General features: G+C 42.0%; 1 long non-coding RNA gene across 1 annotated transcript; it reads right to left on the bottom strand.

The window, feature by feature from the left end:
• Positions 1 to 7,176: 7,176 nt before the first annotated feature.
• Positions 7,177 to 22,371, bottom strand: LOC306876384. Its single transcript, XR_013784817.1, has 5 exons — positions 22,260 to 22,371; positions 21,927 to 22,157; positions 9,870 to 9,949; positions 8,863 to 8,927; positions 7,177 to 8,348 (listed from the first exon to the last, which is right to left on the bottom strand). It is a non-coding gene; the product is annotated as an uncharacterized lncRNA (long non-coding RNA).
• Positions 22,372 to 23,136: the final 765 nt, after the last annotated feature.

Below are 23,136 nucleotides of genomic sequence, written 5' to 3' on the forward strand. Positions count from 1 at the left end.
AAAAAACAGCATTTATTTGAAATGTCTTTAATTTACTGTATTTAGGCCTAATGCATCCCTTCTAAATTAATTTCCGTTGAAAAAAATCGAATGACCTAAAACTTTATAAATGTAGTGCAAGCAATCAAGTAGTTTAGCTAAGATCAAGAAAAATAGCAAATGAATCTGCACAGACATTTTAAAAGCCTTTAGAAGTTTTCAGTTTTAACACTTTAATTTTAATTTAACTTTCTTTCTTTCTTTCTTTCTTTCTTTCTTTCTTTCTTTCTTTCTTTCTTTCTTTCTTTCTTTCTTTCTCAATAGAGTAAGTTTTGGCTGTAGAGCTTGTTTGACCTGTCCTAACCCTGTGCAGTGTGTCGAATGAGAGCTAGAGACCCAGGGTCTTCCTTTCCAAATCTCAGCGCGTGGCAACCCTCCCTATCAACTGTCCTGAGAGGACCTATAATTCATCCCAATTCAGGATGTTTCAAAATCACATGCAGCTAGCAGATCAGAGAGGATTTCAACATTATGGGTCTGAAACAATTTACAAGTAAAAAAAAAAAAAAACTCTCAAAACACAAATTTCTCTTTCTGTCTACAATACAATGAATAAACTGAATAAATCAAGTGTTTAAAGGTTAATTCCTGTTCCAACAGGTTTCCTCTAGCACAGCGTCTGCTGTCCTTGCATCATTTCACTGATAGCGGCTCCCTATCTACAAAGAACTAAGGAACTCATAAAGTTTTTTATCTACAACACATACACATCCTAAAGTTTTAAATGTTCCAAAAAAAGCGTTTTTTATTCAACCAAAATATATTTATTTTATTCAACCAACATACGCCATACATACACACTCTCATTGCAATGCTGAACTCCTCAAAGAACATACAGATGAATGCAAACTTCTCGGCCTCACCACTAGATGGAAGTGTCCATCTATGTTTCTACTCCAGCCTCGTCCCAAATCTCTCCACAGCAATTTCACACTTTTTCAGATCATGTTTGTGTGGATAAACAGTGCAGCATAATGACGAAATACATCTGCTGGGTGAAATCTCCATCAGCGCCTGGGCCAAAGGAGACCTGGACCGTAGTGAGAGGCTGTTGGACATTTGGCCATTTTGAGGTGAATGATCTATGAGCACAGTTTTTCTTTAGAGTAAAACAAATAGAACACACATTCCTTCAGCAAGCACACTTAGTTATATGGTTTACCATTGTTGACCCAGCCTTAAAACACAAGCCATTTCAGCAAGAAGTAAAACTCACTCTTTAATGAAGATTTAAGTGTTGCAGAAGAATCTGATTTCAGAATATAAATGCCAGAAGACATTTTAATCTATAGCAGAACTTTGTTTGTTGTGTGTTAGATGGTATCTACAAATCCTCACAATGTGAGAATAGCAATCACAAAACAGCAGAAGATAATTTCTGCATTTTCTAACGGATGTTCACAATCTCACAGAGCAAAATGAAGAGAGGAACCCTACAAAAAACTCTTGACCATGTGATTTCTTGTTTACTAGTTCTGGTCAAGGAGTCCATTTCAACTGATTTCAATTCAGTATATAGTAGTTCTGAAATTCAGTTCCATATATCCAATAAAATCTCTTTCCTTTCTGTATACAAGAGCATCCAAAACCATATTTTTATATTTTTACACCCATACTGTGGGTCAAACCCACACCCACATATTTTATTTTGCTTTTTATTATTATTTATTCATATATCGTTGAAATATTGATCTGTCCTCAATGCATCTGTTCTGAGTTCTGATCTCTGTTCTGTTCTGAATTGTTATAGAGGACATGTCTGCGTGTTTATACCTCATGACAAGCTCATCAACTCACTGCCTTATGAGACAGTAACCTCTACACTAAAGCCACATCTTCACCCACATAAGCACTCTAACAGACTCAGAACACCGAATTAGTCCCATGCTGCTGTTTAATGCTAGAAGCTACAAAAGAGCATTTTGATCCAAAATAGAGAATGAGAGAGGCAGAAGGATGAATAAACTGACTGGTGTTATGTAAAATGGAGAAAGCAAGCTCTTTAGGTCAAAAAAAGTGGGTGATGTTTGTCCCTGATGTCAGGAAAACCACATAATGAAATTTAATTACAGTATATAGACATAATCTGCCCCCCGCAGCCCTCCTCTGCTGGGTGAGACTGAGGAACAACAGTATCACCAACCATTTTCTTACTATAGACAAACTCATTTAACAAACGCATATAAAAGAGAATCAGTGTATTTATTTTCCAGGGAATAATGAGAGGGAGAAAGAGCGGCCATATGAGCAGATGAGGTATAATTGTTATAATTTTTCGTGTGATCTTTATCCATCAGCTGTTGCCCTGAAGGCTTCAATCTGACCTCGTAAGCAAAGCAAAAAAACACACTCCAGCTGCAGAAACAATGAGAGAAGAATAACTACAGCACAAATCTGGACAGAGGGAGCGGGTCCAAATACTTTTCCTCACCTCTCTTCTTCTTGAATCAGGCCTGATCATGACCCTCAGTGTAGGAGGTAACTGTGATGTCATGCGAAAATGTGGATCACTCATGCAAGAACAACCTGAAACCTGATCAGACAGGTTAACTCTTAGTTTACGGAAAATGACTGCCTTGATTCATACGAGTGGCTTTCCACAGAAAAAAAACAATGAATAAAAGGTGCCATTTAAATCTCTGCATGAGAATAATGAATAATTTTGCTGGACTAATTGTTGAATACAGTATTACTAGAAGGAAACAATATTTCCCTGATAGTGTAATAACAACCTCTCCCAAATGTAAGGTACTTTGCTTTGACGTAGACACTCGGTTCAGTTATTCACATAAATGAAGTGCTTGAGGGTAAATGCATTGTTATACAACTAGACTGCAGCCATTAGCAAAACACCTACAGCTGTGTGACTTATCTAGGACCTCAGTGATCCTTGAGAAGTGTCTGTGCTTTTATCAGAGGCCTAATAGTAATGCTGCACCATGAACCTTAACATGGCCATTACATTAAAAACAAAAATGAAATTGCTGTGATACAATCAAAAACTTTTGTCAGGGATGGCATTGTCTCTCTGTGTCTCTGTGAGAAGACAATACAGCACCCGTCAGTGCATGATTGGGGGGATTTCTGAATCTGGCCACATGATAGCAACACCTTCAAACAGAATAGAATTAGCTGTGTTTTTTCATTGTAAGGCGATTTAATAAACCTAAAGTCCTAAATGTGCTGAAGGTGTTAGCATTAGCACTAAGAGTAAGACCTATACATCAGAGGCAGCTAAAGTCATTTCACATGTGGAGAGCACGATAAGCCCCTAAGGAATGGTATTATGTAAATTCACAGTGAATTTGTATTTGTATGTGTAGTATACCGTAGCCCTTTGAAATTTGTTACAATTTTGACCCACACTTAGAAGTCATTTAGAGGTTGAATAAACAATAGTTTACAAAGATATACAAGAGCATGTAATGCAGTGTGTCTGAGAAAAGAAAGTTTAGTGACTGTAGTAATTTTACGTTTGTATGCGTCACTGAATAGCTTGAGAAAGTTTTAAGTCATTGAATCTAGTGAACACGGAACTCCATTTCTGATTCTAACCGTCTTTTCTGTGGTCAGAGCCCAGTTTACACATTTCAGCTGGCTAAAGTTCAGCTAATTTTATGCAACCGTATTTCTCTCTCTATACCTGAACATTCATAACTTTGAATTGCTTTCTGTTCTGACAAAACATCTTCACCATTGTGCCCACACAAGCACTATAACCAGTGTTCGGGAGTAACTAGTTACATGTAATGGAATTACGTAATTTAATTACAAAATAAAAGTAATTGTAATTAGTTACAGTTACTAAGAAAAAATGTGTAATTAAATTACAGTTACTTATGAAAATGTTAAAGATTACAAAGGGGGTTAAATCTGATTTTTTTTCGCACACACTCCCACATACAGATTTAATTGATTTCTGCAGTGACTGCTCTAAAATATGAAACACCAATGTTTCAGAAGTTTATACTGTAACATGCTTATCCGATAACTCTTATAATTCATATATGGGTTTATGTATTAGCTTTAAATTTTTTAAGATGAACAGTTTTTAACAGGCAATGTTAGGTTCCAGTGTTTCCCGTCATAGCTATGAAAAGATTTGATTTCAAAAACAGTATCATAGCTATTAAACTATATCTTATGATTTTAAATCTGTATTTAACCTCAGAATGAGTTTAAAGTAAGTCTGATTTTGTGGTGGCTGTGCTTCAAAGGGGACATCGGATGCCCATTTTCCACAAGTTGGTATGATTCTTTAGGGTCTTCTCGAAATGGTCTCAGTGGTCGTGAAAAACAACACCCTTTTAACCTTGACAAAAACTGCTCTGTTCACAGCAACTTGTATCGCTGCATATCTCTTTACATGCTAATGAGCTCTGCTCACCCCGCCCCTCTCTTCTGTGGAAGAGCAAAGGTGATTCACAAATAATCATAAATAATATAAAGTGTGAGACTTACTTCTTCTGGAGGTGCAGCTGGATCATGAACAATGGGTACTGATCCATCCTTGAGTTTGAACTTTTTAACAAAACCTGCCTTGAATTGTCCCTCATTCAGAAAACAGTCTGGGGTAAAATGATTTGTGCAGCCAGACATAAACAAATTTAGTGAAAGTGAAGTGAAGTGATGTGTGGCCAAGTATGGTGACCCATACTCGGAAATTGTACTCTGCATTTAACCCATTCAAGTGCACACACACTGTGAACACACACACACCGTAAACACACACACACCGTAAACACACACACACCGTAAACACACACCCGGAGCAGTGGGCAGCCATATTGCTGCGGCACCTGGGGAGCAGTTGGTGGTTCGGTTCTTGCTCAAGGGTCTCACCTCAGTCGTGGTATTAAAGGTGGAAGAGAGCGCTGGTTATTCACTCCAAAATCAAAATGGCTTGATAATTGATACTGTTTAGGTTGTTGGGGGATTAAAAAAAGGTCTTTTTATCATTTTAAAATTGTATCATTGCAGGGTGGTTGTGTCCACACACTGCCAAGACACATTTATATGCAAATGAAGATATTTGGCCTCCAATGTCTCCTATAAAATTTAATTATAATCTTAATTCAAGTGATGAAGGATTTTGAAAGTCTGACAGTAATCAGTGTTGAGTACTACTGTAAGGGTAACCCTGTCTGCTTTACATGCTTGAAAGTGATTAACAGTTGAAAACATTAGGAATTTTGAAAAGTAATCAAAAAGTAAGCAGTTACATTACTTTAATAAAGTAATTGAAAAGTTACACTACTTATTACATTTTAAGTAGGGTAACTTGTAATCTGTAACCTATTACATTTCCAAAGTAACCTTCCCAACCCTGACTATAACAAATTCAAAACAGATCTCGTTGTGTATTCAAATATACACATTTTCTAACAATACTGAAAGCTGAAACTTACAACATGTACTTGCCAGCATCTAAAATGTATTTACATACTTGCAGCATTAGAATCCAAACAAATATTTAATATTACTTGCAGTAGAGGTGTCTTGAGTCACGGTCTGAGAGTATGATGCTTCAATGAGCATGAGATATGAAACACTTGCACATTGCTCCAACAGTAACACTCTGATGACAGATATACATAATGCTGGCTTTGTACCAAATCCTGGGATGAGTCAATAGAATGATCACTAGGAAGTGCTAATCCCTCTATAGTGATAATTGTGCTGCTGGGCTTTTTATTGCTTATGCTTAATAATATATCAAGCATTATCACATAATGATATGCAATACAGTTATGCGTAACATATGTATGAAAAGAAAAAAAAAGGGAAAAACTACTTGTACCATGCGATAAACCTGTTGAACCTACACCTGAGAATGACAACATATTTCATGCATTGTCTTGTTCACGTTGCTCTCGGGTTCTGCGAGCTTGAACTATGACAACAATCGCTGCCCCTCCAATCACTTCACATGGAAATCCGCAGGTTGCTTACGAATTATGTGTTTTTGTATTTACCACCATTTCTTTGCCCGGATGATGGTCATAAATGAAGGATGAGCAGAAGTGTCACATGACTGAAACAGATGAATAACAATGTATTGCATTTCAGTCGGTGGCACTCTGTGGCGAATATTTGTGTGCTGTGAATCACCCGTCACATTCAAGATACTGCATTTGCACATGTATGTGAAATATCGCATTTTGGTCTCTTTTTGTGTTTTGAGGCCTATATTAATGAATACTACTCACTGACTGGACACACCCATTTAAGTTCTTGCACATAGAGAGCATAACTTGAAACTGATTGGGTGAAAGGCTGTAAGATGATGGATAAATCCCGCCAGGGCAAAAAGTGTTGTCTCATATTTAACTCCCAAAAGATGGATCTATGACTTAATGACTGTATTAATCGCTTTCTCTGATGCAGAAAAATGTGTAGGGGTGGAAATGATGTGTCAGAGTTAATGTCAATGCCACAGCAAAAGACTATGTTAGACCTTGCAACCCAGAGACCTCCTGATCTCTTCCTGGGTGCCCAGTGAGTGGGGGTTTAAGAGAGGGTGGGGTGTCAGCCTCATAAGCGTAATGATTGGCTGAAAGGGCTGCAGTCAGCTAGCCTATCGAGTGAGCTCTCCGGGCGGTTATCCAGTGTTTGGCCCGGAGGGCGTGGGCTTGACATTCTCTGGCAGAAACTCAGCTGGACTTTAAACTCTCAGTTGGTGCACAAGACTTCTTTAGCACAATATTATAGCTGTTTGTCCTTATAATGTAAATATTTGGTGGGATATTAATAAATGCACTGTAAATGACACTCTGTAACCCTAAGATAGTATTTCTACCTGATCCAAACTTTAAATTTACTTTTGTTTGGGAACAATGTATTCAGGTTGTTTCAGTGATGCTAATATGATATTTTGGATTTTAATAAAATCAATTAATTTAAATGTTACCACATGAAGCATATTTTTCCTCAGTTGTGCCTCCACAGTGCAGAACTTTGGACCATATGAATCTGAGCTGTTATCTGAGCCAGATCTGATCTGAATCAGATTTCGTCATATATTCATTAAAGCTCTCTCTGACCGCGTCCAGTTTCTTACAGCTTAAGCTATTGGCAGTATTCAAAGCATCATTCTAAATATTATCACTTATAAAAGTCTGCATCTATACACATTATGGTCTCAAAGATTTTTATTAGGATTCCTAAACCCTCAATGCTTCATTCTCTTGAACAACTAAAACATGCAGTAATTCAGAGGGAGACATTTTTACAGGCCCCTTTGTTTTCTGAGAGTTTGGGTTGTTAGAGGAATATTCCAAACGCTGCTTTCCAAAATCACTCTGCAGATGACACAGATTTATTTCCTCTTATTGCAGCAAAGACGCATGAGAGTTCACTGACCTCTGCTGAATTAAGGCAAAAATCTTCACGTCTTCTAAAGGGCAAAATCAGGTGACTGGCATTAGCGCTAACATTTCATGTAAAAGTTTTGTGTGAACACATTATTGAACACATTGATTTGTCATTAATTATTTTGAAGGGTGAACTCAAACATTGTTCCAGTTAATTTTTGCTGTATCGAATACAGATTTAGTTTTTTTTTCCGTTTGTCTTTTTGTTCTTTAAAGTGGGGATGTAGGGAATTCATCACAATAATTAGTAATGTTCTCTGGACTGATCCTTCAATGAACTTCAAAGGATAAATATTAACATGAGCAAACAAAGCCAGATGACCCGTATTGGCCCTGACGGCTATTTTGGATATGTGGTGAGGAGATAAACCAACATCATGGCCAGAGACTTTTGAAATACTTTCCTCAATAATTATTTTCTCCTTTTGTAAATTGACCAAAAAACTTAACACTGAACAGATACAAAACAGTTCAGGCTCTGGTTTTGGTATTCTAAGGGGATAAACAAGTCGATTACATCGTCACTCCAAAGTTTAAAACATAAAAAAGAATGTCACAAATCCAAAAATTCTCACAGAACTGTTGTTCACAGAGCTGACCATAAAACATAACATACACAAATCAGGTAGAACAGAGCTTCCTGTAGATCAGTAAGGATCCAGTCCAGAATGTACTTATCAATGACTGAGTGTATGGCATGTTTGCTGAATCAGTGCTTTGTGTGTTAACATCCCCTGCCAAAAGAAGAGCCTGGTTCTCACATGCTCTGGTTCATAAGGCCATTCTGCACATCCCACACAGAGCTTGCTATTATAGGAGGATCCCATCATAAGTCCCTAATGGATCTTATCACTTCTCTGATGTAGGACGGGAAGGGGGGTTAGGGATACGGTATCCTCCCTTCATTGCTGTCGTAGTAGCAGTGGTTACATCTGCCTATTGAGGAATGGGATAGAATGGATTTGGGATGAATTTGTAATTAAAGTTTTAATGCATATAAACAAATTTACATATTAAACAATTAATATAAAATATAATTTTTAATAAAAAAAATAATTTTGTAATTTATCACATTTTAAAATTGTATATAATTTATATAATTACATTTAAATATATAATAACAATTACATAAAAAACAATGCTAAAAAAAAAAAAAAATAAATAAAAAAATTTAATGTCAAAGCACAAATTTTTAGGTGCATTTTGGAAATTATATTTGCACGTCGATGTTTCCATTCAGACATTTTAATGTCAAATTAATATGTCATTGGAAAACAGGCTTATGAAAATTCCGATTGTACTGTGAAACTCCTTAGTCGGGGACACCCCTACTACTGTTCAGAAAAGAAATCAAGATTTAAGAAATTAAAGTGAAAAGAGTAGGATGGCAGCATACTATAACTACGGAGTTTTAGATGACTAATTTTAAAAGAAAATAATTGCAATTCACCTTATTTTTCAAGGAAGACATAAGCTGTTTTCTGTGAATGTGTGAGACTTCCGGTTCATTAGCCGCTGTAGGGAAATAACAAGAATAATAACAAGTAAATGGTAAAACTGTTTGCACTACAAACCAGTGTGTTCATTATTAAAATACATAACTAATCACTTAACAGTTTTGAGATTACAAATCTGTCATTCTCAAATGATTTTTTTTTTTGTTTTAAAACCAAGACAGTTGCAAATATAGGCTTTTTTTTATAGGCAAACGGATATGGCACGGGCAAGACACGAGTAATCCTAGGGCAAGCGTGGGTCTTCGGCAAACAATATCCAACGGGGCAAGGCAGAGAGATAATACACGTGCACGAACAGTAGTTCAAGAGAGGTGCAAACAGAGTCCGAACGGCAAGGCAAAGGGTAAATCCAGGAAACACGGGCAAGAATCAAAACACACAAGGCAAGGCAAGACCATGACAACTAAGTGGGCTCCATAGAGTAGCCATCGCTAGGAGAGTGATATACACTATACAATACTCGGCAGTGACAGAGAGGAAGTCCAAGGCTTATAAAGCGTGTGTGATTGTGTGATCAGCTGTGTAATCAGAGCAATGTGAGATTGGTGACAGCTGTGTGTCATCAGTGCAATGGATGATGGGAATTGTAGTCCTATGGTGAAGTGCAACAGTGGTGTAGTGCAAGAGTCCATGCGGTGAGCGGGTGACCTCTGGTGGTGAGTGAACGGAAGTTCATGGACTGGATTCGTGACACAGGCAGTGAGGCAACCTTTTTGTTTACAATTAGATCCTTTAAATGAAATGAATACATCACTAGTATCATAGTCAGAACCATTCTCACTCTACAGCAATGTCTTTTTCCAGAAATCATGACCAAGATAATCCACAGACCTTATTCTGAGCAAAGAAAGAAAATAGTTCCTACATGAAACTGCTCACAACAAATTTGTGGATGACTTGACACTTGAAAATACAATAAAAATGAGAAGGACAACATTACCTTGAACAATCAAGAAAGCTAGGGGTTCTTGGTAGCATCACAGTCCCTTAACCATCAGTGGCTGCAGCTGTAGCACAAGGCTGCAAAATAATATATCAATAGAATAAGAGTACAATAAGACTCAACTGTTAATAATCTGTACCAATGGTAGCACAGTCAAAATTTGCGCACAAATAATCCCTTACCTTTATCGATTTGTAATTTTTCAATTGACGGTATCACACACACACACACACACACACACACAACACACACAGTAGGGAAGAAAAATATGAAGAAGCCCAGTTAACGTTACTCATTTTAGATGAATTTACTCTACCTTTGCCATAATCCACGACACTATAATTTCTCTGGTTGATAATAACGATCATAAGGCCATTTTACCTTACATACAACTTTATTCCCTAGTGGTCACCTCTGTGAAAAGAACCTACACAGGGTAAGAGATCGCTGTTAGTGCTAAGAAAACCTAAAGTTAAGAGATAATGACATTTTTTTCCGAAATGAGGCTCCAAAAAATTAGCTAATGTCTCACAATTAGCTACTCAAATAATACGGTATAATTACTACAACCAACGTCTGTTTATGGTTAAAAAAAATGTTGCGCTCAAACCTATATGTGCAAGTTAACCGCTAACAATGTGACAACAGAACGTACAACTAACTATTTGTTTAATACTTTTAAATTACATGCACTAGAGATATATACAGGGGTGTGAAGTAATGAATTACAAATACTCACGTTACAGTAATTAAGTAGTTTTTATCAGTAATTGTACTTTTTTGAGTAGTTTAATAATTGTGTACTTTTACTTTTACTTGAGTACATTTTAAGTGATGTATCGGTACTTTTACTCCGCTATTTTCCTCCGTTTGCGGTCGTTACATGCTTATTTTAATTTAATTTTTATCCATTAATGTGATTGGATAGAGACATAGTAATCGGTCTCGTGACTTTCGTCAAATCAAATTGTGCATAGAAAACGTCTTAGGTTACTTGTGTAACCCTAGTTCCTCGAGGGAACAAGACGCTGCGTCGACGACGCTTTGGGGGAACGCCAACAGCGTAACCGGCTCTGAATACCAATCAAATCTGTCCAGAAATGGGAAGGGACGTCACGGGCGAGGTGACGTAATGACCAGCTGGTATAAAAGCACGTGCAGGGAAACCGGCATCAGCTTCTAGAATGAAGCAAGCACTGGCAGGGATGCCGGAAGTGTGGCTCCGTGACGCAAAAGGCGCACAGCTAGGGCAAGAGAACGGAAGAACCTGTGGCTCGCATGTCCAGGCCATAGAACCTGACGAAGGTCAGAGGCGTGGACCAACCCGCAGCGTGGTCCCTGCGAGAAAGGCCTTGGAGGCCGCCACACTCCTAGTGGAATGAGCCCTGACTCCCATCGGCGAGGGGAGGTCAGAGGCCTCATAAGCCATGTGAATGGCATCCACAATCCACCGACTGAGGGTCTGCTTGGAAGCAGGCAAACCCCTCTTAGGAGGACCGTAGCACACTAGCAACTGGTCCGTCCTTCTCCACATGGCAGCTCTGTGGACGTACGCGTCCAGTGCTCGCACTGGACACATACGGTTTAGCTTCAGCTGGTCAGGCTCCCGAAAGGGAGGAGGACTAAGGGCCTGCAGTACGACAGGCTGTGGTGTGACAGAAGGAACCTTGGGGACATACCCTGCCCGAGGGTATAGAAAAACTTTGGCCATGCCAGGCGCAAAGTCCAAATGGGTAGGGGCCACTGAAAGGGCCTGCAGGTCCCCCACTCTCTTGAGAGATGCCATCGCCAGAAGAAACACGGTCTTCAGAGAGAGATGGCGATCTGAAATCTCCTCGATAGGCTCGAAGGGAGGCCTACAGAGAGCGTTCAGTACCACAGCCAAGTCCCAAGGTGGGACCCGGGACCGTACCGGAGGCCTTAGCCTTAGTGCACCACAGAGGAAACGTGTAACTAGGGGTTGTGCGCCCACTGTCGATCCACCCAGAGGGGTGTGGTAAGCAGAAATTGCCGCCACATAGACCTTCAAGGTGGAGTGGGCTAACCCTGCGGAGAGTCGAGCCTGCAGGAACTCCAGCACCGTACCAACTGGGCAGTTAACTGGGTCGAGCTGGCGATCTCCGCACCATGAAGTGAAGAGTCTCCACTTCAGGGCGTACAGTTTCCTCGTAGAAGGAGCTCTGGACTGGAGAATGGTCTCCACAACCTCGGTTGAGAGACCGGAAGCTATCAGCTGTGCCCCCTCAGGGGCCACACCCACAGCTTCCACAACTCCGGGCAAGGGTGCACAAGGGTGCCTCCTGCCTGTGAGAGGAGATCCCTCCTGACTGGAATCTCCCAAGGGGAGCCGTCGAGGAGGAAAATCAGGTCCGAGAACCATACTCGGCCCGGCCAGAATGGGGCTACCAATAGCAGCCGGTGTCCGTCCCGGCGCACTCTCTCCAGAACTCCGGGGAGCAGAGCGATCGGGGGAAAGGCGTACAGACGCAGCCTCGGCCACGTCTGTACCATGGCATCCAGCCCCAGGGGAGCTGGACGACGTAGAGAGTACCAGAGGGGACATTGCGCTGTCTCCTGAGTAGCGAAGAGGTCCACCTGAGCCTGGCCAAATACTCTCCAGATCTGCTCCACCACCTCGGTGTGAAGCATCCATTCCCCGGATAACAGCCCATGCCTCGACAGGGTGTCTGCTCCCACATTGAGATGCCCAGGGATGTAAACAGCTCTCAATGAGAGGAGTTTGTCCTGGGCCCACACCAGGATCTGGTGTGCCAACCTGTAAAGGGGGCGCGACCGCAGACCTCCTTGGTGGTTGATGTAGGAGACCACTGATGTGTTGTCGGTGCCAACTAACACATGGTGACCTCTCAGGTCTAGGAGAAAGTGTTTCAAAGCCTGAAACACGGCCAACATCTCGAGCCTGTTGATGTGCCAGGCGAGATGACGACCTCTCCACCGACCGTGGGCAGGGTGGCCACTCATGACCGCTCCCCAACCGGTGAGGGATGCGTCCGTCGCTAGCGTTACGCGGCGACAAGGAGCTCCCAACACCAGGCCCTGGGACAAGAACCAAGGTTGTCTCCACATGTCCAAGGCACGTAGGCATCGCCGCGTGACCTTGATCATGCGAAGCGGGTTTCCCCTCAGGGAGAACCCCTTGGTCTTGAGCCACCACTGTAGGGGTCTCATGTACAGCAGGCCAATAGGTAAAACGTTGGACGCAGCCGCCATCAGACCCAGCAGTCTCTGAAACTGCTTTACAGTGAGTGACTGGCCTTCTCTCACTCTCTCGACTTCTGTGAGGATCGACTTGATCCGAGCAGGGGACATACGTGCCTGCATCGTGGTCGAATCCCACACCACCCCCAGATAAGTGGGTCCCTGTACTGGAGAAAGAACACTTTTCTTGGCGTTTAGTCTTAACCCCAACACTTTCATGTGGGCGAGAACAGCACCTCGATGCTGAACCGCCCTCCGCTCTGACCGAGCGAGAATCAACCAATCGTCGATGTAATTGAGTATGCGGACGCCCCGCAGTCTCAACGGAGCTAACGCGGCGTCCACACACTTTGTGAAAGTGCGGGGTGAGAGTGCTAGGCCGAAAGGAAGTACCCGATACTGGTAAGCTTCGCCCCCGAAAGCAAACCTCAGGAAACTCCTGTGAGAGGGAAGAATGGAGACGTGGAAGTATGCGTCCTTCAGATCGATTGCGACAAACCAGTCCTCGGACTTGATTTGAGACGCGACCTGCCTGAGCGTGAGCATCTTGAACTTCAATCTGCTGATTGAGCGGTTCAGGTGCCTCAGATCTAAAATGGGACGCAACCCTCCATCCTTCTTTGGAACTATGAAGTACCGGCTGTAGAACCCGGACTCTCTCGAGAGAGAGAGGAGGAACCACCTCGATGGCCTCCTTCCTTAAGAGAGTATGTACCTCCTGTTCCATTACCAGAGCCTGCTTGGGGCCCACTGACGTGGAAATCACCCCGTGAAATTGAGGCGGACGAGAACCAAACTGGATTCTGTAGCCTCTTTCTACAGTGCGCAGGACCCATCGAGACACATTTGGCAGAAGTTTCCATGCTGCGAAATAGTCTACTAAGGGAACCAGTCTCTCGAGACTGGCCTCTGGTGTAATCAGAGCGGCTAGTCCAGAGACCCCCGAAGGGGTGGCGAGCACCTCAGCTCTGCTACGGTCCCGGGCGGAAGAAACTGAGACACGCGCTCGCTGGAGACCGCTGCGCCCTGAAGCACCGTAGGTGGCAGGGTTGGCAGAACGATCTCCTGAGGGCGCTGGAGGGCGGCGATCGCTGTGTATTGCAGCGACCGTCGCTCTACCCCAGCGGGGGCTACCCTCATAGGCCCTGGTACACCACCATCAGGGCCTCTTGGCCGAAGACCTCCTCGCCTGAAGCATGGTCCTCAGATCCTGCTTAGGCTGAGAGGTCCCCGGCCGCGCACCCTTCTTTCTACCCCGCTTATGAGGAGGCGCACGGGTGGCCACGCTCTCCTTCTGTGCCTCCCTATGTGAGGAGCCAGCACGCGGCAGGGGCTGCTCTCGCCCAGCAGCCCCGAGAACTGGAGCGCGGCGAGGGAGAAACCGCTGGAACGCCGCCGCCTGCCTCCTGCCTCCTGGCCTCCTGGTGTCTGCCGACAACCGAGTCAACAGCATCACCAAACAGGCCAGCAGGCGACAGCGGGGCGTCCAAGAGGAAGACCCTGTCACATTCTTTAATGTCAGACAGGGTCAACCACAAGTGCCTCTCCGCCGCCACCAGGGCTGCCATAGACCGCCCAATGGCACGGGCGGTCTCCTTGGTGGCGCGGAGAGACAAATCAGCGGTTCTGCGGAGTTCGCGAACGTCCTCCGCAGAAATTCCCTCGCCCTAGTCCAGATCTTTGAGCAGGTCCGCCTGGTATGCCTGCAACACCGCCATGGTGTGCAGGCATGAACCAGCCAGACCTGCTGCCGCGTACCCCAAGGTCGGAGCCTTCAGGGACGATGCCGCGTCAGGAGACAGATAGCTCGCAAGCGTCTGCTCCACACGCGGCATGGCCCCGTAGCCACGCTCCCTCGTCCCCATCACACTGCCGCAATAACCAGGTGAGGGGGCGAAGAGGCGGGCCGAGAAGGGTTTTCCCCACGACCTCGACACCTCAGTGTGGAGGTCGGGAAAAAACGGCAGGCTCCGGTGTGGAGGTGAGGTCTGGAACCGCAGGAAACGTTCCTCTAGTTTGCCTCTCTGCGGTTCAACCGAATGCTCGGCCGGCCAGTCAATATTGAGCTTGGCTACAGCACGAGTGATCACCTCCACAAGCTCCTCATACTGGGGTGAAAGAGGTGCGACACGTTCGGCGCCTCCCATGTCAACCTCCTCAGAAGAAGACAAGAGAAGCGCCGCGGCCGCTGCCCGAGGGGAAGAAACCGCCAGGCGTGCTTCCGGACTCGGGGAGCGGTCGCGGGATCCGGCAGGTGAGGACGGAGAAAGAGACTCGCTCGTCTCCGATCCCTCTGCCAGATCCCGTTGCGAACCCCACGAACGCCGCCTACGCTCCGTCTCAGCGGAAGCGGGGCCAGCGCCGCGGGGAGCGCTAATGAAAGACCCTTCTCTGGAGAAAAGAGCCTTTCGGGAGCGAAGCACACGCAGAGGAAAACCCTCGCAGTGCGGACAGTCAGCCCCCTCGAGGGCTGCCTCCGCATGCCTCGCTCCCAAGCAAAGCACACACAGGCTGTGTGTGTCCTCCGCACACAAATAGCGTTTGCACGGAGGAACACACAGCCTGTATTGCGCCTCACTCCCCCTTCCATACTTGGTTTTAAAACCACGTTTAGACATCATACACAGACAGACAACGGTAAATGTGACTCACAAGACACAGAGCGCTTAGCTGAATGACAGAAAGCTGATGCCGGTTTCCCCGCACGTGCTTTTATACCAGCTGGTCATTACGTCACCTCGCCCGTGACGTCCCTTCCCATTTCTGGACAGATTTGATTGGTATTCAGAGCCGGTTACGCTGTTGGCGTTCCCCCAAAGCGTCGTCGACGCAGCTCGAGTTCCTGAAGAGGAACCTTAACCGCCAACTGCTGTTTATCATGGCTGCTGGTAGTGCTTTCTTCACGCATCAATTCAGTCGCATCTTCCTCTAATATGTTAAGATAAATTTTGGATTTCTGCTTACTAAATGTTTTGTATGTATGCTTGCCTATCTACACGGCATGACATTTGGTGTGAAGTTTCGGGTATTGCCTTCAGTGTTAACTCCCGCAAGTGCCACGTTTGGTAAATTCCCACTCACTGAGCTGCCTCGTCGTGTGCGTTCTGCTGCAGTCACTTGGATAAGTCGTTGTTGCTTTATTGAACTTGTTGACTTTTGATGAGTTTGAGCGTGTGATGCTGTGAAAAAGTGTGTTGGAAACCCTGTAAAACGATTTGAAATAATGTTCTCAAATTGAGGACCAATCTGCACCTTATTGATGACCCGTGGCGTTAATACACTGTATCTGTGTCAGCACGTGATATAATTAAACTGCAGCTCATTAATAAACTTTTTTTTAAATCCATTTTATAGCCTACAATCCGCTTAAAGGATTAGTTCACTTTTAAAAAAACTTTTGCTGATAATTTACTCACCCCCATGTCATCCAAGATGTCCATGTCTTTCTTTCTTCAGTCGAAAAGAAATTAAGGTTTTTGATGAAAACATTTCTCCATATAATGGACATCAATGGGACCCGAACGGTTCAAGGTCCAAATGACAGTTTCAGTGCAGCTTCAAAGGGCTTTAAACGATACCAGACGATGAATAAGGGTCTTATCTAGCGAAACGATCGGTCATTTCAAAAATAAATAAAAAAGTTTAAGAACAGAACAGAGCAAGGCGAGCATTTGTGCTTATAAAACTTCAACTTTATTTATTTTTGAAATGACCAATCGTTTCGCTAGATAAGACCCTTATTCATCGTCTGGTGTCGTTTAAAGCCCTTTGAAGCTGCACTGAAACTGTCATTTGGACCTTGAACCGTTTGGGTCCCAATGAAGTCCATTTTATGGAGAAATGTTTTCATCAAAAACTTTAATTTCTTTTTGACTGAAGAAAGAAAGACATGGACATCTTGGATGACATGGGGGTGAGTAAATTATCAGCAAAAGTTTTTTTAAAACTGAACTAATCCTTTAATTTAGCAAGTGTACTAGTGCATAAACAATTTTCAAGGTCAACAATTTTTGTTGTGGATGCAACTGATTCACCGAGACCGCTGCGGCTCAGCAAAGAGACGTGCGTTTGTGTTTTCTTTTGAAAAAGTTTCCCCAGAAATACTTTGCTATTTAATGCATTTTTCCTTACAAATAGTTTTATCAACATAACAATTCGAGTAAATGTATCAAAGGTATGGCATGACGCCATCCTTCTAGAACAATGTGCATTTATGTTAAAATTGTAACATAAATGATCAAGTTTAGTTATTCTTATTTCTTTATTACAAAACAAAACTGGCAGCGTTTTTGAGAGAAATGGGCTCTCATTTTAACCCATATCTTGCTGTGTGATGCTGAACTATGAATTTCTAATGGTGTTTGTATTTGCACTATTCTAAACATTAATATTTTATGTGCAACAACAGCATTCTGTCTCAGTGGCCTTGCACATGATTTTAAATCTATTTTTCAAACTTTATGATTTAAATGGGGATGATTGTACTGAGAATTTTAAAGAGTTGGCAGTAAAAATTAAAAATGCTGGATGATAGATATTCTTCATTCTTTTTGACAAACAATATAATGTGAATTACAGAATGTACAACGTTTCTTAAATGTATAAATTGCAGTGTACAGCGTTTATTATGACGGGGTAGAATCCACAGCTCAGTACTCACTACTCAATACTCATGAGTACTTTTAAATAGGCTACTCTTTTACTCTTACTCAAGTAGTTTTTTTGGACAAGTACTTTTACTCTACTCACACTACATTTTTTGAAAGGTAATGGTAATTTTACTTGAGTATATTTTTTCAGTACTCTTTCCACCACTGGATATATATACATATATATGCACTTCATTTCTCAGTTCATGAAGCAGACAAAGGCTGCTCCGTATCACACACACAGCAGGGGAGAAAATTATGAAGAAGCCCAGTTAATGTTAATAAGGGAAAGAGATTGCTGTTAACACTAGGAAAAGCTAAAGTTGAGATAATGAAAAAAAAAAACTTTTTTTCGAAATGAGGTTCCAAAAATTTGCTAATGTCTCACAGTTAGCTACTAACTTAATACATACAATTGACTATATGCATGGAGCGCTATTTAGAACTTCCGGATAAAGATAAGCCAGCTCATAATCTTCCGGTGAAGCTCATTTTATATGTGCTATATATAGGTAGAAACCTCTCCTGCCTCATTCTTATCAAAAACTGAGAAACAAAATAACCGCAACACCATAAATAATGATAGTGGAATTAACATACTGTTTTATGTTATTAAAGAACATATAAATTTATATGTAGAGTCTGGTAGCCTAATCCCAGAAAAGTATACTCATATAACTACATTTAATACTGATAAATAAACACTATCGTAACTGTTTAGGCAGTTAGGCTAATCTCTTAAATGACATAATGGTATTCTCCATAATCAACATCTTACCTTCAGGCCTAAATGATAGAGAGTTGGACTTGTAACCTGAAGGTCGTGGGTTCGAGTCTCAGGAGGGGGGAGTGAATAACCAACACTCTCTCCTCCCTCAATACCACGACTGAGGTGAGACCCTTGAGCAAGGCACCGAACCCCCAACTGCTCCCCGGGCGCTGCAGCATTGGCTGCCCACTGCTCCGGGTGTATGTTCACTATTGTGTGTGCACTTGGATGGGTTAAATGCAGAGCACAAATTCTGATTATGGGTCACCATACTTGGCCACACACCCCTTTCCTTTCCCCTATTTCTCAACTCTGTGCAGTAAAATTCACTTTATTAAAGGTTCATTTTTCCTTATTTTTATATTTTAGACATCCATCAATTAGTGATGAAAAAAAAAATAAATTGCCACACTAGTGGAAACGACACGAGACCGTGCTACCGCGATTATCAAGAGCGGCTCGAAGAGTCCTGCAGCAGCAGAGAGCCGTCAGGAAACGCACGCAATAGGCTAAAAGCTTGCCGCAAAGCCCCAGCAGGTAATTACCATGAATGTGTCAGGGGGAAATAATGTGATATTTGAATTATTTACTAATAAACTAGTGTTTTCAGAGTCTGTGTCGCAAGGATGAAGTTGCCGATCCTGACTCACCGTCTCCTCATTAGACACGCCTTTAGAGAGAAATGCATGGATTATGATTATGATTATAATGAAAGAGTATTTGTCGTCGATTTGTTTTATTTCATTAAGTAGTAATTTAAAGCTTTCTATAGCCTAGATATGTTTATCATGTCTGTGAGGCATGTATTTGCTAGTTTTGGTTCATTTTTGTGAAGCGCTCCTGTTCAAGAGGAGACGGCAGTATAAAAGCACATCGTTTTTGTTGATATTGTGAGTAGACTTCACTTGTCATTTAAAAAAATAAATAAATAATGACAGACAACAGCCTATAATGCTTAATTATTTAAATATCTACATAGTTAAATACAAATTAAATTAGTTGGTACAGCAATTAAATAGTGCATTCAATATTTTTAAATGTTTAGATTTAATTAAATAACTACATGTTTAAGTTTTATCCAACACAGACTTGTTGCTGCTGTAGTTTTGTTAGTCTGAATTTTAGCTCTATTTTGACATCGGCTCGTCGGATGATTCATTCCGTTGCCACTGTCAATCATAGCAGTGACTTGCGGCATGATTTAACGTATTCACTCCAGTAAATTTAACATTCGTGTTTGTCATCCCTGAAACGTTATAAGTGGACGTCTGGTCCTCTTAGCCAAACAAAACTTTTCTCCAAATTGCGAATGGATTATGTAGAGAAACTGAGCAAAGGGCGCTCCCTTATGGCATAGTACAGTTGACCGAAAATGACTGAGCTGGCTTATCCAAAACCAAGAAGTAATTGTGCATATGGTCAATTACTACAACCAATGTCTGTTTATGGTTTAAAAAATTGGCGCGCTCAAACCAACACAAGTAAGCTAACCGCTAACAATGTGACAACAGAACCTACAACTAACTCTACTTGGTTAATACTTTTAAATTACATGCACTATCATATAAGATGTGTTGGCTTATCCAAAACCAAGAAGTAATTGTGCATATGGTCAATTACTACAACCAATGTCTGTTTATGGTTTAAAAAATTGGCGCGCTCAAACCAACACAAGTAAGCTAACCGCTAACAATGTGACAACAGAACCTACAACTAACTCTACTTGGTTAATACTTTTAAATTACATGCACTATCATATAAGATGTGTTCTCGTTTGGCTCTGTTCGAAGGCGGTCGCATTTTTCTTCCCTCCCTCCCTCCTGAACTTCCCTGCTTGCTCTCTTGTATTGTCCTGTCCTCTTAAGAGACTCTCGCTGCACTATTTGCAAAACCGAAATTATGGATCTGATCAACTGGTCTCTAAATGCAATTGACACCATCTTCTCGACTAGGAAAGCGGGATCTGGAGAACCGGAATGTCCCGCTGGGACGTTTGCTGCTGGCTACACGATGGACGCATGGGAGAGATGGCGGATCGTGTGTCTGGCGGCTCTCTCCGTGGAGGACATTGAAGACATCTTCTTATTCGGAACAATGATAACTGGGTTTCTGCTATTTGGATTAGGCGTTGCCCTAAATTATCAGAAAATTAAGGAGACGGGACTGGCTGTCCAAAACCTCTCACGGCTGCCCGTCATGATTGAGGCTGTAGGCAGAGCGGTCGCCTCGGAGACTGAGGCGATTAACCGCAATATGGATTCAATCACGGCTAAGCTCTCGGCTTTGGATAGAAAAATCGACGGACATGGAGATCAGAATGGACAATGAGAATTAGCTGTGAAACTGGAAGACAGCTGTTCGCACTAAGACAAAACAATCTTATCTCTTTCCGGCTTCCCACAACAGAACGGCTTGGCAAGGCCGCTCTGGTATCAACTCTCCGGTGAATACTGCAGGGAGACGCTCTTTCTTCCATTCCCTCCTCCCAAAAACACCTTGTTATTGTCGGGCGCTTGTGCTCTGTCCAAGGACGTTTCCATGGCAATTGCTATGTCGCATCACAACCTGCGAACTGAGTCGACTGGTTTGGAGTGCTGGCGAAACGGATTTCAAGGCATACGAACTCACACGAACTTACACATACACACACTCATACACCTCCCTAACCCCATCCCACGCCTTCGTCGCTTCATCCTGTCAGGCGTTAACGGGTCCGTGGGTTTGCGCTGTAATGGCGGCTGGCCGGATGGCTGTTTCGTCTGAACTAGGATTACTATGCAAGTTATGTTCCTGTGTTGACTGTGCTTTATGCTGAGGTTTTTTGTCTGTTCTCGCGCTGCGTTCTCTTCCAAGAACGCAGTGCGAGGACACTTTTTTTTCTCCTCTCTTTCCTCATGTTATGCTGTATTTCTTCTTCTCTATTGCATTTCGTTGCCTTGTACCTACATGTGCAATGACAATAAATTGAATCCAATCCAATCCAATCCAATATAAAAAAGGCATTTCATTTGACATTTCAACACTTACGGCTGAATCCGTTGGACTCGGATGAGAAAATGGAGGAGACGAGAGAGCTCAGAGCACGGAGGCGGGAAGGAATTCACAGTAGTTTCCTGTAACTGCTCTGCCTACATTATTTTCACAGTAAAATGCTGTACGAATATGGTATTATACTGTGAAAATCACAGTAAAAGCCTGTAAAGTGATAATAATGTAATTTACTGTGAAATATTACAGTTGCATGCTGTGAAATTTTTTACGGTGTATTTGAACACTAACATGCATTATCTGTAAAGTGTTTTAATCATCTACCAGCTGTAAAGTGCAATAAGGATTACTTTCTCTCAGAGAAGTGAACACCATTTAAAGCAGGTTTGAATCAAGTCTACAGTAAGTCATAAATATGAGAAAGCTAACCTTTGCACAGCATTCTTAATATTTCTCATGTCACCTTTCACCCTGATGAGCAGCTGCCCCATGCGCACCAAACAGAATCAGCAGAAATGCCATACTGAGATTGAAGAAGTGATTATATGGAGCTGTTCTCTCAGGGTTTATATAACTGTGACTGTAATAAGATCAGCACCAAATGGTACACACACCACTGTGATGATGCAGGAGCACATGCTTCATAATAGGATCTACTTCCTGTAGAGACAAATAAACACATGCACATAATGTCCAGCAGTGTGTGGAATAAGTCTTGTGTTTATGTGTATGTCTGTACAATAATGGAGACAGTCCCCCTACCTCCGAATCATGAGACTAGCCATGCTGTCTGTCTCTTTCTTTCTCTCCTGTCTTTCTCTGACTGAAAGAGGAAGTGCAGACCACTTCCCAGTGTAGCATGCAGAGTTGTGCTGATTCACGGGTCCACGAAGCAACCAAAAACTTTCCATCCACAAACTGTGACGACACATCCAAATTATTCAAATAAAAAAACAGAAAGCATTTTTTTTTTTTAAACCACTGTGAACAATGTTAGTGTACAACAGTGGTTCTCAGCCTCACTATACTGTATATCCAGGTCCTGTAGTGCTCCCATCAAATGATAATGTTGATTTGATTTGACTGGACAATTATCATTATATCATTATAATTACATAGTTACATATAAATGCATCATTACATGTTTTTCTTTTCTTTTCTTTTCTTTTCTTTTCTTTTCTTTTCTTTTCTTTTTTGCTTTCCCAGAAATAAATAGATAAATAAATAAAATAAAAATTTAAAATTTACATTTACATTTTTAATTGAAATATAAATGTTTATACTTTGAATAATCTGGATATAGCTATATACAATGCTGCTGGAAAGTTTGTGAACCCTTTAGAATTATCTATATTTCTGCATAAATATGAGCCAAAACTATCAGATTTTCCGAAGTCCTGAAAGTAGACAAAAAGAACCCAATCAAACAAATGAGACAAAAATATTTTCTTTGTCATTTATTTAGGAAAATGTTCCAATATTGCATATCTGTGAGTGGCAAAAGTACATGAATCTCTTGGATTCGCAGTTAATTTAAAGGTGAAATTAGAGTCCATCTTGCAGAGGTGTTTTCAGTCAGTGCAATGACTATCAAATGTCAGTAAATGGCCTGTTTTATTCAAAGAACAGGGATCTATCA

The sequence above is a fragment of the Barbus barbus genome (genome assembly GCF_936440315.1).
Source record: "Barbus barbus genome assembly, chromosome: 1".
NCBI lineage: Eukaryota > Metazoa > Chordata > Actinopteri > Cypriniformes > Cyprinidae > Barbus > Barbus barbus.